Raw genomic sequence first — 17,809 nt, 5'->3', positions numbered from 1 at the left:
GGAAGGAAGGAAGGAAGGAAGGAAGGAAGGAAGGAAGGAAGGAAGGAAAGAAGGAAGGAAGGAAGGAAGGAAGGAAGGAAGGAGAGAAGGGCTTACTTCGGCTCCTCATTTAAGAGGTTGGTCCTTAGTGGTGAAGAAGGCAATGGCAATAGGAGTTTAAAGTAGTTGGTGACTTAGCACCGTCAGGAAGCCAAGAGTGATGAATGCGAACGTTCTGCTCATCGTTTTTGCCTTTTTATGTCCTGGGTATTCCGACCCATGCAGTGGTGCTGCTGTAGTTAGGGTGTGTGTGTGTGGGGGGGGCAGTCTTCTCTCCTCAGTTAACCCAGTCTAGAAGCTTCCTCATAGGCACACTCAAGGTGTGTCTCCCGGGTGATTCTAGGTTTTCGCTCGGTGATAATCAAGACTAACTGCTTCTCTGTCACAATTACGAAGACAGCTCAATTCTTTCCCACCTCCGTTTGCATGGGCGGCTCTTTTCTCATGCCCACTCTTCTCTCTACAGCCATATCATTACCTGTGTTATATCTGGGACTCAGCCTAGGTGCCTCCTTCCCTGGGATGCCTGCAATGAGGTAGGTAGGGCAGCCTGACCTGATTTCTACAGACCTCGCAGTTTCTTGTTTTGAGTTTTGTTGCCCTGGGAACTCTGGCTGGCTAGTGAGCTGACTTTCCTCCCTTGGTGGCAGAGGCCACATTTCCATTGCCCAGCACAGGATGGCCCGCATAGGTACATAGCAGGTAGCCAATGGTTGTTTTAACAGATCGATCAGAAAGATGTGAATTAGAAGCTCGCTGGAAACTTAGTATATCCTAGCAGGCATCCATTAGGAGAGGGACACTTTTCTATATAGGAAAGGACAACCACCAGGATGGCAGGATTTAGATTTGAGCAGCATTTCCCAGACAGACTCTGGGAGCCAAGGACAGTTTTATGTTATTTGCTTTGGTGGGCAAGGAGAGCCTGGATGCAGGTAGTGAGACTCAATCCAAGTTTGGAAAATGCTTTAGGAAACACACTTTCAAATTTGCCACTCACTAGGACTACAAATTGGTCTACTGGTGTGGGAGACAGGGAAAGGGAGAAATGCCCATCAAAGATGAAGGAACAGGGTCAGGTAGGTGACTCTGGATCGTGGCTGGGCCAGGGTCATTCCTTCTTAGCCAGGGCTCTGTCATACTCTCTCTGGGCGTCTCTGCCCCAAGAGGGATGTCACTTCTGTGATTAGACCACAGGAATCTGACTTTAGTCTTGCTGTCAGACTGTCCCTTGATGGCTTTGACAAGATAAGATTTGAGGGCTACATGGCAAGCACAGGAGAGCCACTCTACCAAAGCCAAATGCGAGCTGAGCCACATTCCATTACCCCTCAAAGGGACCCCTGCCTCACACACAACGTTGACGGTGACTCGTAAGTACACCCCTCCCTTGTCGAGTCTTCAGAGACCTCCTCCCCTTCGCTAACAGTCACCGTGTTGGGAGAACAAATTTTAGACCAAGAACATTCTCTCAAGTATTTGATAACAGTCATTATTAATATGAACCAAATCAGGACTGAACCCAGGTCTCAACAGGTCCCTAAAGATATTAATAGAATCTAGAAGCCACTTTTGCCTGGAGGACATTTGTCATGCCTAGCCAATTGGATTTCGTTTTGAGAGCCTCACAGAGAATGGGAGACAGAAATAAACCCAGGCCCAAATCAATCAAAAAACAGAATAGAAAAATGTCCCCACACTGCGCAGGAATCCTGAAGGGCTATATCCCTACCCTACAGTCAGGTCATCCCCACAGTCAGATTATCCCTACAGTCAGGTTAAACCAGATGTATGCCAGTTTCCTTGGGGTGGAAATCACATAGTCTGGGTAGTCCAGGGAGCATTAAGCTTTGAATTGGATTGAAGGTGGTTCTGTAGAGGAATTAAGCAAGCAGAATTCTCTTTGAAGGAAAGTGGTTTCATCTTGGGTCTGAAATAATTTCAATAAGTAACTTTTCCAGTAGAATGGGCCTGACACAGGAAAGATAACTTTGTACCCAAAGAGATGAAACTGCTACAAGGGGAAGCTGTTTTGGGTGCTGGGGTGCATATACAAGGGCTCTTCCCAGCGTACCCCACAAATTGTTTGCAGCACCAATCCAGGCAAGATCCTTTCAGTCTTGGTGCACGGGGGTTGCCATCAAAGGCATTTTTTCTTCCTGGTGCTTTAGCCTGGGTTCTACGAGGGCTATGAACACACCATCTTCATACATGTTGCTATGTCAGAACAGACTCTGCCTGTACGGTCGTGTCCATCCCAGGAGGACGGCACCAAGGCAGAGGGAGGAGGGAGAAGTGCTTTTCTGAATGGAGATTCGTCAATGTACTTCTGTCTGCTGCAGTTATCAGTGTTTCTATTTCAGTGAAGAATGGTGGAGCCTTCACCAGGCTCATGCCAGACGCCGTGGGGGTGGGTGTCTGGGCAGTGATAGGGCAGGGTCCCTCTCTGTCGTCAGAAAGCATGAGCTCACGCCAAGGTTTCCGTAGGTCGCTGAGATAGGGCCGGGCTCTCTGGAGACAGGCATGACCTCGGGCGGGCCCCTCGTCATTGAACTGAGAGGGCTCCGTGTCAGCCTGAACTTAGTGGTGATAAGGGCCAGATAATGGTAGCCAAACTCCCACGGCCTCTCTAGGCCTTCTCAGGCCCGGAGGCCAGAGAAAGGGCAGGTCAGGGAGGGGCCAGGAGAGGAGGGGGTGCAGGGTGACCGTGTCTCTAAGCCTCTTGGGTAGCTGTTGGGAACTCGAGGTCTCCAGGAACCCCAGGATCTGTTTGTGGGTCCATATCCCTTGTCGAGCCCAGACACCAGGACTGGGGATATGGTCACCAGAAGCCCTGAGGGGTCATCAGGTTGTGAGCCCTTCCTTCCCTACCCTGTTCAATTTCCTCAATTTTACTGTATCTGTTAGCTATTTTCATGGGTAAGGTTAGGAGTGGATGCCTGTGTCCTGGCTGCCATGAATTTAGAGGCCAGAGATAATCGTCAGAAGAAGCCAAACTTGGTCACGTCCGCACAGCTCTGGGAGGTTTCCGTCGTCTATGCTCTTTGACTCCGAGTCTTCGCCTAATGCCTCACCTTACAACACACTCCTTTAATAACAGCTAAATTTGTGTGTGCCCAAGGGGATGACGCTCCAAAGCTCTGGGTTGTGAGTCTATTTGTACATCAAGATGGCAGGTTGTGGATTCCAAACTGAAGACCTTCAGAAATAGCTCCTGCTTTTCTGCTCACGCCAGTCCGTAGGGAGCCACAATCACGTGACAGGAGTCAGAGGTACCATATGCAGTGATGATTTGTCCCTGAGCCACCTGTCCTTCGAGAAGGGCCTCTAATTCACGCATAAGTCACTTGAGCAGCTTGAATGGCAGCCCAGAAGTCCCACGCCTCTGCTGGTGTCCTTGTCCTCTGGAGCCTTCTGCCTAGGGTAAGAATTGGTAGAAACGATTCCAGGTGTTATCGTTTCCGAGGCAGAAGACTGAAGCCCCTTTTCTGTTTTGCTAGTAGGTGTTTTCATCTGCACAACACAGCTAAATGTTTGTTTTGTTTAAAAAAAAAAAAAAATGCCTCGCTGATCGAGGCTCTAGTGCCATCTGCTGGAATGTTCAGGCACTGCATGGGTGTCTGTAGCGTTCAAATGCAATCTTAGGTTAACCGTGCAGCTCTGTCTATTTATAAGTACATGCTCAGAAATAGCTCACAACATGACTGTAAATGATGAAAACAGCCTCCAGGTGGCAGGCTTACCTGTCTGGGTTAGATTAGAGGCATTGACAAAGATTTACGCTGTAGCTGAAATGATTTGCTTTTTTTTTTTTTTTTTTTTTTTTTTTTTTTTTTTTTTCCCTCTTAAGGTATCTGAAGCCAGAGTGGCAAAATGCTAACATTCACTAAAAGTTACAGGTGCAGCCAGGTGTAGTGGCTCACCCCTTTAATCCGAGCATTTGAGAGGTAGAGACAGGTGGATCTGTGAGTTTGAGGCCAGCCTGGTCTACAGAGTGAGTTCCAGGACAGTCATGGCTACACAGAGAAACCCTGTCTCCGAAAACATACAAACAAACAAACAAAACTTATGGGTGCTCATATTGGGAATTGGTTTTATGTACTGTTCTTTGTGTTTAATATAGCCTACCATGTTAATAATTATATAGTATAGCAGTCTTTATTATGCTATAGGAGATTTCAATTCATCATGTGTTGTATACCTACATTCATATAAGGGTAATAAATAACAACAAAGTCATAGGTTGGAGCGATGACTCAGCAGTTAAAAACCACTTGCTGCTTTTGCAGAAGACCTTGGTTCAGGTCCCAGCACCCATAAGAAAGCTCATAACTGTCAGGAACTCCAGTTCCAGGGGATCAGAGACTCTCTTCTGACCTCCTGAGACATCAGGCACACGTGTGAAACATATACATACACACAGGTATTCAAATATCCATATAGAATAAAACATAGATCTTAAAGACCAACAGCAGTCACAAAAATGTAAAATGGGTTGTCTGGGCTCCTGCAAGAGCTGGGTTTATAACAGAAGAGCTCCCTGGTGGCTGTTGCCATTCACAGGTCTCCTGGAGTGGATCGGGGTAACTGAGTAGCAGTCAGGCTCATGTATGGAGTGGATGGGGTAACTGAGTAGCAGTCAGGCTCATGTATGGANGGGGTAACTGAGTAGCAGTCAGGCTCATGTATGGAGTGGATGGGGTAACTGAGTAGCAGTCAGGCTCATGTATGGAGTGGATGGGGTAACTGAGTAGCAGTCAGGCTCATGTATGGCCTAGAGAACAATGTAACTCCTCAGCAGAGTGACAGTCTGAAGACCCGTGTAACAGATGTAATCTTTTGTTGCAAACCACCCTGCTTTCCTCCGGGACCAGTCAGCAGGAACCATCAGAATGTCAGCAGCATGGAATCTGGACTCTGCAGAGAGGAACCCACAGGGAGGCAGAAGGAGGTTGCTAAGATGTTTACAGGTCAGGGTTCAGGTTGTAGACATGGTCACACACCTCACTCTCCCGCTGTGAGTCCTCAGGTCCGAGTCATCAGCACTGGGCACGGGGCTCGCAGGCTCTGACAATTCTGGTACACGTTTGTGGTCGAGGGTTGGCAGGATCTTGGTCAGGACACAGTGAGCACTGTGGGGTTGGTGGTGGATTGGGGTGGGGAAGGTGGGGAGGTGGGCATGTGTGTGGCTGAAGCAGCTCTCTTAGACTATATTTTGTGAAACAGCAGTTTTATTCAGGAGTAGCAAGGGCTATATAAATCTTGGGGAATGGACAGGAGAGTGTACATTATTGGGGCTCAGGAGATGGAAATGCATTATTTGCACGAAGAGGGATTCCAGGTGCTTAAGTCTGTAAGGTGCCCAAGAGTCTATGTGGCTTCCTCAAGAAAGACAGGTGGGGGTGGGGGTGGGGTGGGGGTGGGGGTGGGGGATCATGGCACTATGTGCCCTGGGGCAAGCAGGCCAAGAATAGTGTGGGGGAATCCTTACTCCTGCCCAGATAAGATTTTGATCTCAAGGTGGGATTTTCATGGTTTGGATGCCTCTTCACCTCATTCTTGTTCCAGGTCTGTTCCTCTTGGTCACACTTGTCCCACACACGTTCATAATATATTTTAAAAAAAAAAATACTCCAGGCACACCCTGTTCTTTTATTTACATTATATGTGTACTTTATTTAGGTTGTCTCCATAGATTTTAAAATAAAATATGCTACAGATTTCAAGGTGATTGTTTTGGGTTGTGTTTTGAGGTTTTTGTTTTGCTGTTTAATTTCTTCAGTTGCTTACTTCAAAGCAAGAACAGAATCCCGAGGTACCAGGTATGGGAAGGGAATTGGCAGACAGTATTCAGTTTGTTTTGGTGGCTGGAGCTCAGGCTGGACAGGAGGTTGTGGATCAGGAAGCAGAGCCTGCGGACCAGGACATAGATCCTGGTGACCAGATGCAGGGTTTTTTTTTTTTTTTTTTTTTTTGGTTTTTTCGAGACAGGGTTTCTCTGTATAGCCCTGGCTGTCCTGGAGCTCACTTTGTAGACCAGGCTGGCCTCGAACTCAGAAATCCACCTGCCTCTGCCTCCTGAGTGCTGGGATTAAATGCGTGCGCCACCACTGCCCGGCCCCAGCGGCCCTCTTAAATTGAAAGATAAACTTAAATTGAAAGATAGACTAGTCAATGGAGGGAGCTTTCTTGGGAAAAGACAAAAACAAAAACAAAACCCACCTGCTGGTGAGGGAGGCTTTGCTGGGGCTCTAAATGCGACAAATACCTTCCATGTAATCCACCCAGGGATGAACTCACAGACACGTGTCACATAGACATAAAACTATGCTACTTTGCCTCACAAAAGAGGACTTTGGGGATAGGGAGATGGCTCAACATGTAAAAGGGTTTTCTTTACAAGCACAAGGACCTGATTCAAATCCCCAGAGCCCATTTAAAGAGCCAGGCACGTCCATGGCTGTAACCTCAGCACTGCAATGGGCAGAGAAGAGAGGATGGTTGGCGCTCACTGGCCACAGGCCTAGCTTCGGGCTCTATGAGAGCCCCTGCCTCAGGTGAGCGAGGTGAAGAAAAATAAATAAAAATAAAAATAAAGAGGTTAGCTCTAGCTAAGCTCTTTTCTGGATTAGTAGTTGCCGCTTTTCAGTAAACCCTTCTTTCATGTGCACCAGCAAGGGCAGGTATCACGCGACCCAGAGCCTTCACCAGCTTTTTTTCCATACTTGCTTCTTTTTTAACCTCTGATGTACATTTGCCACGGAAAATAAGATCGTTTAAAAAGAAAATCCTAGGGCTGGTGAGATGGCTCAGTGGTTAAGAGCACTGACTGCTCTTTCAGAGGTCCTGAGTTCAAATCCCAGCAACCACGTGGTGGCTCACACCCCTCTGTAATGAGATCTGATGCCCTCTTCTGCTGTGTCTGAAGACAGTGTACTTATATATAATAAATAAATAAACCTTAAAAAAAAGAAAATCCTAATTGTGTTTAGATCATTAGATTTAAAATTAGTGAATTATAACATAGAGACATTTCCTTCCATTGTAGAACATCTCAGATCATGTACCCTATGCAAAAAGGCCACCTGTCACTTTGGGGGCCTTATGAGGTGTCATAGTCAGCATTTTTGTTTTTTTTGTTTGTTTGTTTTTGTTTTTCGAGACAGAGTTTCTCTGTATAGCTCTGTCTGTCCTGGACTCATTTTGTAGACCAAGCTGGCCTCGAACTCAGAAATCCTCCTGCCTCTGCCTCCCAAGTGCTGCCACCACCCGGCCTTTAATTACCAAGTAGACACAGTCTCGATTCATCTGAGTAGGGAGTCTCAATTGAGAGAATTCGTGGATTAGGTTGCACTGGCCTGTGGCATGCTATGGGGAGTTGCATTAGTTGACTCGGGAGAGTCCAGCCCACTGTGAGCGGCACCATTCCTTAGGCTCTGGGCTACAGAAGAAAGCTAAGCATAAGCCCCATAAGGCAGAAAGCAGCTTTTCTACATTGTTTCTGCTTCAAGTTCCTGCCTGAATCCTGCCCTAACTTTCTCCAATGATGAACCAAGGCCTGGAAGTATAAACTAAATAAATTTTTTCTTCCCTTGCATTGCTTTTGGTTCAAGTGTTTATCATAGTAGCAGAAAGGAGATTAAACGATATGTATAATCCACATAAATTGTGGGATCTTTCTTTGTGTATAAAGATGTTTTCTGTTTCTGACTGATACACAGTGACCCACAGACCTGGTTTATTAAACTTTAGTATACTTAATCACTCTGTCAATTGACATTTAGCTTATCTGTAACCTTTGCTGTTATGAATAATTCTGTAAGAAACTTCTCATGTCCACACAAAGGTTTTTCTCTTGTGTAAGCAGGGAAGGACAACTTTCCCCTGAAGGGAAGGAACATTCAGATTCCTGACGTTTTAGTATCTAGAGTTGGCTTTCCAAAAGGATTAGGCTAACACACACATTTCTTTTTATGACCAATGAATAAATTAATCTGATTTGCCAGCATCTCAAGCAGGACTGGTTGGCTTTTTAAAAAGTTTCCCTCTCTGATTGTTGTTTTCCTCCTTTAGTGTGGTCAAGAAGCATGGGATCAGGCGTGTGCCCACCCCATAACCCCTACCCCATACCCCCACCCATACTCCCACCCCATACCCCCACCCCATACCCCCTACCCCATACCCCCCACCCCATACCCTCCACCCAATACCCCCACCCAATACCCTCCGCCCCATACCCCCACCCCACCTCCCTGTTTTCCATCTTCTCTATAATACATCACACAGGTATTCATATGCTCACAGTCCATATCAAGTTATACAGTGACCCAGACATACATCCATATGCTCAGAAGTCATGGTATGAAAAGGAGAGAGAGAGAGAGAGAGAGAGAGAGAGGTGGGGGTAGGAGTTTGTAAGCTTACACCCACATGTCACTACACACAAAGAGGATCCTTTCCAGTGGAGATAAGAATATTAATGGGAAAAGTGCTGTTTGACTATCTCATTTCCCCATGTGGACGGCCCAGATAAGTGGCAGCTGAGATCTGGACAATAACACTCAGCCTGACAGCCTCTGTGCAGCTTTCCCCGTGCTGGGGCTTCTAGATCAGGGCTGTGTGGGACAGGAACACAGCTTGGAGCAGGCCAGAGGGGTGGACAGTGACCGCCAAGGTAGTGGAGCTAAACCTACAGGTGGGAGCACCTTGGAATTGAACCACCAAGGGAGGACAGCAAGAGACTAGAGTCTCTAGGCCAGTCGTTCTCAGCCTTCCTAATGCTACACGAAACCCTTTAACGTAGTTCCCCATGTTGTGGCGACTCCCAACCATAAAATGATTTTTGTTGCTACTTGATAACTGTGATTTTTGTTACTGTTGTGAATTGTAACATAAATATCTGTGTTTTCCAATGGTCTTAGGTGACCCCTGTGAAAGGGTTGTTCGACACCCCCTGCCCCAAGGAGTTGCAATTCACAGGTTTTGAACCACTGCCCTAGTGAGAGTGGAGAATCCAAGGCATTGCGTTAGGGAGGGAAAATGACAAGTGGCTGAGCTGGGAACAGGTGGGACAGAGATTCGCAAGCCTCCTTCCTTTCTTTGTCCCATTTTCAAAGGATGTGAAGGACGAGGCCTGTTTCTCTCTCCCTGCACTCTCTTTCTTTCCCACATCTCACTGGCTTTCTGAGCTGCCTCCTTCCGTAGCTCAGTGAGAGCGGCATGTATCTAGTCCACTCTTGACACAGACTTGAAGCCATCCCTTCCATATATCTGTGGGGAAGATACACTGGCAACCAGTGGTTGCTTGTGGGACCCTGATTGCTTTCTAAAGCTGGTATCCAAGTTCACCCTGACCTGAAGCACCACAAGCAGCCTGCTTCTTCTCTCTGTAGTCAGGGCTAGAGAGAAGGTTAGAGTCCAAAGAACTCTGCGTTATAGATGGGAAGCTGAGCCCAAGGGCAAAGGACTCTCTCAGGCTTGCATGGCCAGGGAAGGAAGAGTCCAGGCACTTCTGCTTGAGAGCTGGTGTGGTGGCTAACCTTGGTTGTCAGCTTGACATACCTCGGATGAGGACGCCTCAACTGAGGAACTGACTCCACCATATTGGTCAGGGGACATTTTCTTGACTGCTAAGTGAGAGATAGAGGGTACAGGTCTCAGTGCATGGTGCCGTCTCTGGGACCAGGGCTGGTCTGTACTAGAAAGCTCATGAGCTTGGGAGCAAGCCAGTGAGTAATACTCTCCTCGGTTTCTGCTTCTGCTCCGGCTTGACTTCTCAATAATGGGCTGTGACATGGAAATGTAAGATGTAATAAACCCTTTTCCTCCCTGAATTGCTTTTGATCTTGGTGTTTATCACAGCGACAGAAGGCATTCTGGGGCAGCTGCTGTCCTGATGCCTTGGTCACAGACCCCTCTCATGGAAACTTGTTAAGAGTGATCCCCATGGTGATGTTCTGGGTGGAGAAGGCTGTATGTGTAGCTGGTTTCCTGGCAACCGGATTTTGGTGTACACTCTTAGAAAGGCAAGGACCTAGAGAGTCGTGTTTCCACCCTCTTCAGCTTCCGTTTGAGATGTAGTGGGGTTAAGAAGGTAAGAAGAAAGAAACATCAGGGCAGACTGCAGAGCAGCCTGACAGGACGGTAGAGACGGAGGCAGAGGCACCGAGTGAGCGAGTGATGTGGAAATGGGTGAAGAAGTCAGAGCAGACAGAGGTTTGAAGTTGGAGGGCCAAGTCACGGAAGAGAGCCAGGAGCACTTTTGGCTCGGTTTTCAAGTGTTTTTCACTGTGGCGTCTCGATGCCTTCTGAAACACTGCCATCGGCAAAGTATGGCTGTTCCTCTGGACCAGTTCCATCTCCAGTTCACACACCTATCATTTAAATCTTGATGCTCAGGGTGGCCGGGAGCTGGCTTAGATGAGGACATGGGTTGGAGAACATGCTGTGAAGTGCTAGGACTTCCATCTGGATTCTGGCATCTCTGGGATAAGCCAGGAGCAGTGACATCCAAGCTAAGCACTGAGCACTAAGGACAGCAGATACAGGGAGGACCTGCAGGAGCTCACTAGCTCCCAGCTTAGTTGGGGATGGGGAGAGCTCCCTGTGCCTCAAAAGAATAAAACAGAGAATGATAGAAAAAGACATAAGTTGTTCTCTTCAGGGCTACCTGTGCACAGACATACACTACACGCATATACACTATATTCACACACAAACACACCAAAAAGAGTGGCATCTTTCCAACACTGTGAAATGGTGGGTGGGTGTTTGAGGTGATGGCATGCCAATTACCCATAACTGATCATTTCACATTGTATATTCGGATTAAAAGTTACACTGGATCCTAGAAATGTATATATCTACTTGATGTCATTAATGTTTTATATTTTTCATTTTGTACATATGGGTGAGTGTATATGTACCTGTGTGTTCACATATATGTGTGTATGTGCATTGGGTGTCTCTATTACTCTCCACTAATCCTGTGAGAGGATCTCAACCCGAGGCTCATGGTTTCTTTGCGGGGCTGGACGTCAGCAAAGCCTAGTGACCCTCTTGTCTCTGCTCCCCCCTCCCCCCCCCCGTGTCTGAGCTGGGGTTTCAGGTGTGTGTGTTCGATATCTGGCTTGTTGTGTGCATACTAAGATCCAAACTCTGGTCCTCATGGTTGCAAAGCAAGCACTCTTAACTATTTCTCCAGCTTCACTTTGTGTCAATATTTAAAACAGGGCTTCTAAACTTGCCCCACTCTTGATCCTTTTTGGTCTGAGAAATTTCTGTGTGATCCCAGGTCTATGGGTATATAAAATAGATGCACAAAGCAAGCATTTACTCATAATAATTCATGAGGTCATTTATTGACTTTAGTTTACCATTGGTGTGCATGTGCACATCTGAAAACTTGCATGCGTGTACCCCTGGAGGCCAGAAGAAAGAGCAATGACCCTATGGAGCTGGGGACACAGGCGGTTATAACAGCTCTGATATGGGCTCAGGGATTTGAACCACCGTCCTCACGAAGAGCAGTTCTTGACCAAAGAGGACTCTGTGGAGTCCTCATTCCAGCCCTAAGCAATTTATTTAAAATACCCCTTTGGTGTGCATACATTGTTTTCTTTTACTAAAAGTAACACTGCACACTAATGAGACCAGCATGCTTGCTGATCTTTACAGAAAGAATTGAAGAGTGGCTGGGTATTTGATATTGGAGGAGATAGAGAGTCAACGTCTTTCAGAGCTGACCTAGAATCTGAATTTATAATTTCCATGCTGGAATGTTCCATAGTGTAACAGCTAACACTCTGGACTCTGAATTTCTAATTGTCTATTCTGAGACTGTGCGTGTTTAGGACTATTTCAGAGACTGTTAGAAATTCTGTCCTGATTCCCAAGATAAAATTCACTTAGTGATCTCTTTCGATTGCATTATTGGTATTGTATTTTATTTTTGAACATCTCAAACAAATTTATTTTTTAAAGGAATGGCGTAAGCAGGGGTCGGGGTGCAGAGGTGGGGCACAGAAGTATGGGCTAGAATACAAATACAAATGGGGGCTGTCTTACACAGTGGATGGTGCACCCTACGAAACACAGCAGATTCAAAGCAAAGTGTTCCTTTAGCAAGCCTGGAGATTCGGCCACTGGTATCTGGGATGTAGTATGTTGTTCTCAGTTCTGGATGGATCACTGGGTGTTTGGCACAGTCCGTGCTTTTAACAAGATTTGAGCAGAAGAATGGCCAGGTAAAAATTGTTGCAGTGTTTGGTTTCCTGTGTCGTGTAGCTACTGAAGTTTTGCCCCACTTGGGCAAACTGTAATTTCTTGTCAAAGACTTTCTTTATATGGATGGCAATATCATTTTCAATGTTATGCTTCTCCAATGTCTGAGTAGGCCACTCTGCAAATCCTGAGTCCTGTTGCCTCTCTTCTGAGATATCTGCGCTTTGGTTTTTGTTTTAAATCACAGCCTTCTGGTCACATTTAGTTACTTTGGAATAGGGGCCTGCCAATCTCCTGGGAGAGGAGTTGGTGTGCTTAGGTGACAGAGGACAGCTGGTCTAATGAAGTCATAACACCTCCATAATGCATGGAGGTCAGAGGACAATTTGAGGGACTCTATCCTTTCCTTCTACTGTTAGAAGGGTCCATGATTCACCAAAGAATGACAGCCCTGACTCAGATAGTATGTAAACGCAAAGAACGTTTTATTCTGCACAAGTCCAGCATGCTGGGGTCTCCCATTACCAAGATAGACACCCAAGTGAGCCTGCAGGCCTGATTTCAAGCACTTTAGAGAATTCAGGGCTGGGTCCATCTTTACAGACATTCCATTACCTGGGTGTGGGGACTGGAAACTTGCTGGGGAGGTCTGCGAACTGTTACTGAGGAAGCAGCTGAAGAAGTCTGGAAACTGCTGCTGACCCATAGTCCTTGTCTCAGGCCAGGTATCTGGAACATTCCATTGCCTGGGCATGAAGGCTGGAGCCTGGGTTTCTTTCTATTAGTGATTGACTTGCCTGGGCTTGCCTGGACTTGCCTAGTACTTAGGCCTAGTTCTCCTTAACTGCTAATTTGAAGCCTGTCATGGAATCGGCCTGTCTCATCCCTCTCACTACCATGTGGGACCCCAAGATTCCAACTCAGGATTTCTGGCTTGTTTGTAAATGCCAAGTTAATCCCTGAGCCATCTTGTTGGCCCAATGTAGTTGTCTGAATAAAAATGGCCCCCATAGGCTCATAGGGAGTGGCACTATTGGAAAGGTTTAGGAGGTGTGTAGGTGTGACCTTGTTGGAGGAAGTATGTCACTGGGGGTGGATTTGGGGGTTTCAAATGCTCAAGCCAGGCCCACTGTCTTTCTCTTCCTGCTGTTTGAGGATCCCGATGTCGAACTCTCAGTTCCTCCAGCACCACTTTGCCTGCGTAGTGCCATGATTTCTCGATTCCTGCTATGCTGATAATGGACTGATCCTCTGAGACTGTAAGCCAGCTCCAATTAAATGCTTCTTTTTATAAGAGTTGCTGTAGTCATGGGTCTCTCTATAGCAATAGGATGTGACTAAGACACCCACTTTTTTCTTTTTTCTTTCTTTCTTTTTTCTTTTTTCTCTTCCTTCCTTCCTTCCTTCCTTCCTTCCTTCCTTCCTTCCTTCCTTCCTTCCTTTCTCTCTCTCTCTCTTTCTCTCTCTCTTTCTTTTTTTCTCTCTCTCTCTCTCTTTCTTTCTTTCTTTCTTTCTTTCTTTCTTTCACGTACGTAACCCAAGTCAGCAATTCAAAAAGCAGTTGTGAAAATCTAACATTCTAACACAGTACAACCCTAAGACACACACGGATAGTGGAGGGGAAACATTGAAAGGGTTTCTTTTCCTTGTATTTCTATAAGGGCAGAACACTTAGCATGTACAGTGTTGTGTGTCCTTGGGCGATTGCTGACTCTCCTTTCCCCATGTTCTCAGCAATCCCTTCCCCGGCCGAGTGTGATGGTGGGGGAGGGTAGTACCTGCTGAAGGCGGATACAGGAGAGAAGCACGGCAAAAGTCACAAGAAGCCCCTGTGGACATTCAGGAGCTGGTAAGAATGCAGGCTCTGGGGAGTGACAGAGATCCTCCAAGGCCCTTCTTTCTGCCTCAGGTTAGTGTCCCTGAACCTATCCCATGGTTCAGAGGCCAACCTATGGTGAGTTCTGTGGAGAAGAGACGTCACTGTGCTGGGGTCTCTGCAGAGACACTGGGGCTGAATGGCTGGGGACTCTGTTTACTTGGGGGAATGTCCAAGGTAGCACTTCTTCATCTGCTGCCCTCCAGGGGAGAGAGAACTGATACAGGTCTTCCCTGATGCTGAACAAAATTCACCTCTTGCCTAACGATCACTTTCTCTCGTCCTTTCTCTCTTCTTTATCCACTTTCTCCTCCACCCCACCCCCCCTCTCTCTCAGTCTCAGCTATCCCAGGCTAGCCTGAACTCACTTGATTCCCCTGCCTCCATCTCTCGAGTGCTGGGATTACAGCACTGAGTAGCACCAGCAGCCCGTTTATGCAGTGCTGAGAATGGAACTCAGGGTTTCCTGCTGCGTGCTAGGCAAGCACTCTACCGACTTAGCCACACCCCTGCTCTCTTCTAATAATTCCTGAAGACATGAGGTGCTTGCAATGCATACATAATCACTGAGTATACTAGCCTGGGCAAGGGCAGAAAGACCAAAATGGGTCCTGCGATCCAGCATACAGGGATGCCAGCCACCTTTGGGAAGGTCACTGGGCCCCTATTCACACACTCAACAGGAGGTGCAGTCAGACTGACTGGGATAGAGAAGTCAGGTAGAGCCGCACACTTTCCAAGGCCATCACCCTGTGGATCCTGGTAATCAGCAGGTGACTGACGGCTTCCTCCATGCTGGGCATGATGCACTGATTCAGTTGCTCGCTTGACTCCTGCAGCCTGGCTTGAAGACAGAACCAGTCATAACCCCGTCTCGTAGGTTGCTTGCTGAGGTCTAGAAGTGTTCTAAGACTTTGCTGAAGGTCACATGTTGTGGAAGTCTTGAGAGTCTGCCCATGTGTAGACAACATCATGAGCACCATCATTAAATGCTGAACCAGATTGGAAAAAGATACTGATATCAAAGCCACCACGCCAATCACATCATCTGGTGGGACATGGCTGCCACTCCATCACCTATAGGAGGCCTCTACTACACCACTGCAGTGCCAGGGCGGAACAGGGGGTGATGGGGCCCTGGAACAGTTAGAATCCTAGACTTCCATTTCTGGACTGGGTGAAATGACTCTCTTGCACAGAGTGAAGGCACTGTGGACTGCAGTACTGGGACAGAGGCTGCTGAAGGGGAGCTTCCTGGGGCTGAGCAGGTGGCTTGAGCAATGAAGTGCCTGCTTTGTCAGCAGCAGGACCTGAATTGGATCTCCAGAACCATCCGTGCAATCAACCAACCAATCAATCAATACAAACCAAAACCATGATAACCACAAAAAGTCAGGGTGGTGTATATGTGTGCAATCCTAGCCCCTGGAAGGCAGAGGCAGTGGATCCCTGGGCTTGGTGGCCAGCCAGTCTAGCCTTCTTGCTGAGTTCCAGGCTACTGAGTAGTGTCCAAAAACAAGAACGAATACCTGAGGCTGTTCACAAGCACACACTCATGCATGCATGCATGCATGCACGCACGCATACACAGAACCGCCTCAGTCCCTCGTTGGCTATTTGTGTGGTGGTTGTCCTTTGTAGTTATGTGTACCCAAGGATAGCACAGAGGGAGACATCTGGGGGGGGGCTACATGCAGGAGTAGGGCTCACCCAGTATCCAGGACCCAAGAACAAAGCCGAAGCCTCCCTGATTTAAAGGCGGCAGCTGATGCTCCGCAGAACCAGGTCTGTGCCAAAGTAGGCAGAGCCCAGGGCCAGCCTCCTCCCCTCCCGATGATCCCTCTGCTGGCCTGGAGGGAGGCTGGTGGCTGATAGGAGCTGGTTCCTCAGATGAGGTCATTTGTTTTGATGCCAGGGGAAGGGAGGTGGTGGAGGCAGGGGCCGTGCTGTCTGCTCTCCTCTTGCTGGCGCCACAGGGTGGACAGCCTGGGTCTTGTCTGGACAGTGCCTCATTCTGAGAATGATGAGAAGAGACTCAGAGGGCAGGGAGTGGCCAGGCAGCCCATGCTTGAAGTCTGGAAGAGAAAATGGGAGCTCAACTGAAAGGCTGGGCTATCATCTTCCCTGGTTCTCTCAGGGGTCTGGTGAGCTCTGACTGGACCCTGAACTAGCCTACCACATGCAGAAGGAACAATTATGCACCCCCGGACATCTGCGCTACTATTCTGAAACACTTCCTGCATTTGTTGTTATCCTAGGATGCTTTTCCAGCTCTTTGGGTTTTCAGAGGCTACCCAGGAAAGCTTGTTAGATACTTTTTTTTTCTGGGATGATGTGACCCACTTCCTAGCTCCACTCACTGATTAAAAGCTCCCAATGTGTCTATGAGGCCCAAGAACTCATTAAGAAATATTGTGGATGACAGGTCTTCTGTGTGCAACTGGATTGAGGGGCTCTTAAAATGTTTGGGTTCATATACAGGTTCCCAGAGTGTTCTCAACACTTTCTTCATCTTCCTCCTCCTCATTCACCCACCAGAAACAGCCCCTTCCCTGCCTTTGACACAGTGCCGTGTTCTTAAAACTCAAGTGAGCGGCAGTCTGTGGGGTTGCATCTAGCTTCTCATCCCCATTGTTTTGTCTGGGAGGTTGCCTACAATGCTGCGTTGTGAGTAGCAGAAGTGTTCTTTTTTAGCTTGGGTATGTTCCATTTAATAGCATCCCAATATTGGGCTAGTGAGACAGCTCAGGGTCATCTCTGCTCCACTCCTAGAAACTATGTACAAAGATAGAAGGGAAAAAATTAAACCAACTCGACAAAGCTGTCTCCTGACCTCCACACATAGGTTGTAGCATGCATATGCACAACACGCACACATACACACGCACATGCATGCACACACTACTCACATTTCACTCGAACACACACCACACACACGCAAATGCACACACACACACATATATCTTCATAGAAGTAATCTCAAGGATTTTTTAAAATTAACATTTGAAAGATTTTACTTGAAACTTTTAACCAACTTCTAAGAATTTATTATTTGTTGTGTTTCTGGTTATTTTCCCTCTTGCCTTTTTCATGGGAAAAACGATTCACTTGATGTAGCCTACTATTTCCTAAAATGTCATTTGTGCTTTATTTCAGGTAAAATGATGATAAAGCAATCCTATGGCTCCCTCTTTATAATTTCCTATCTCTGATTCATTTTGAGTTTATTCTGGGATAAGGTCTGCATGAGCCACCAGCCTTATTCTTTCAGAGAGGCGTTCCTACTTAATGAACAATGTATTGTTGTCCCTACTTACCGAATGACTTGTTGTTGGTCCTATTAATTGAAAGGTCCTTGTCTTTCCTCTGCTGCTTGTCAATGCAGCTGGTCACGTCCTGTTATCAGCTTCCTTGGTTAAGGCTTGGATGTCTAGGAGGAGACTTAGGCGAACTCCTCATCTTCTGAATTTCTGATGACACTCTTATTTAAAAACTTTCTTAAGGAGCTTGAGGTTCAGTCTGCGTGATTCAAAGATTTTGTGGGATTACACTCATATTTAAAGTTGACAGGAGGGGAGCCCTCTGCCTCAAGAGCAGGGAGCGCCATCTTGGATCCGGGACTCCACCGAACTTAGGAACTTAGTCTGCACAGGTGAGAGTGTGCACCACAGA

Source organism: Mus caroli, chromosome 14 (assembly GCF_900094665.2).
Source record: "Mus caroli chromosome 14, CAROLI_EIJ_v1.1, whole genome shotgun sequence".
Lineage (NCBI taxonomy): Eukaryota > Metazoa > Chordata > Mammalia > Rodentia > Muridae > Mus > Mus caroli.
This window is presented reverse-complemented; position numbering follows the sequence as displayed.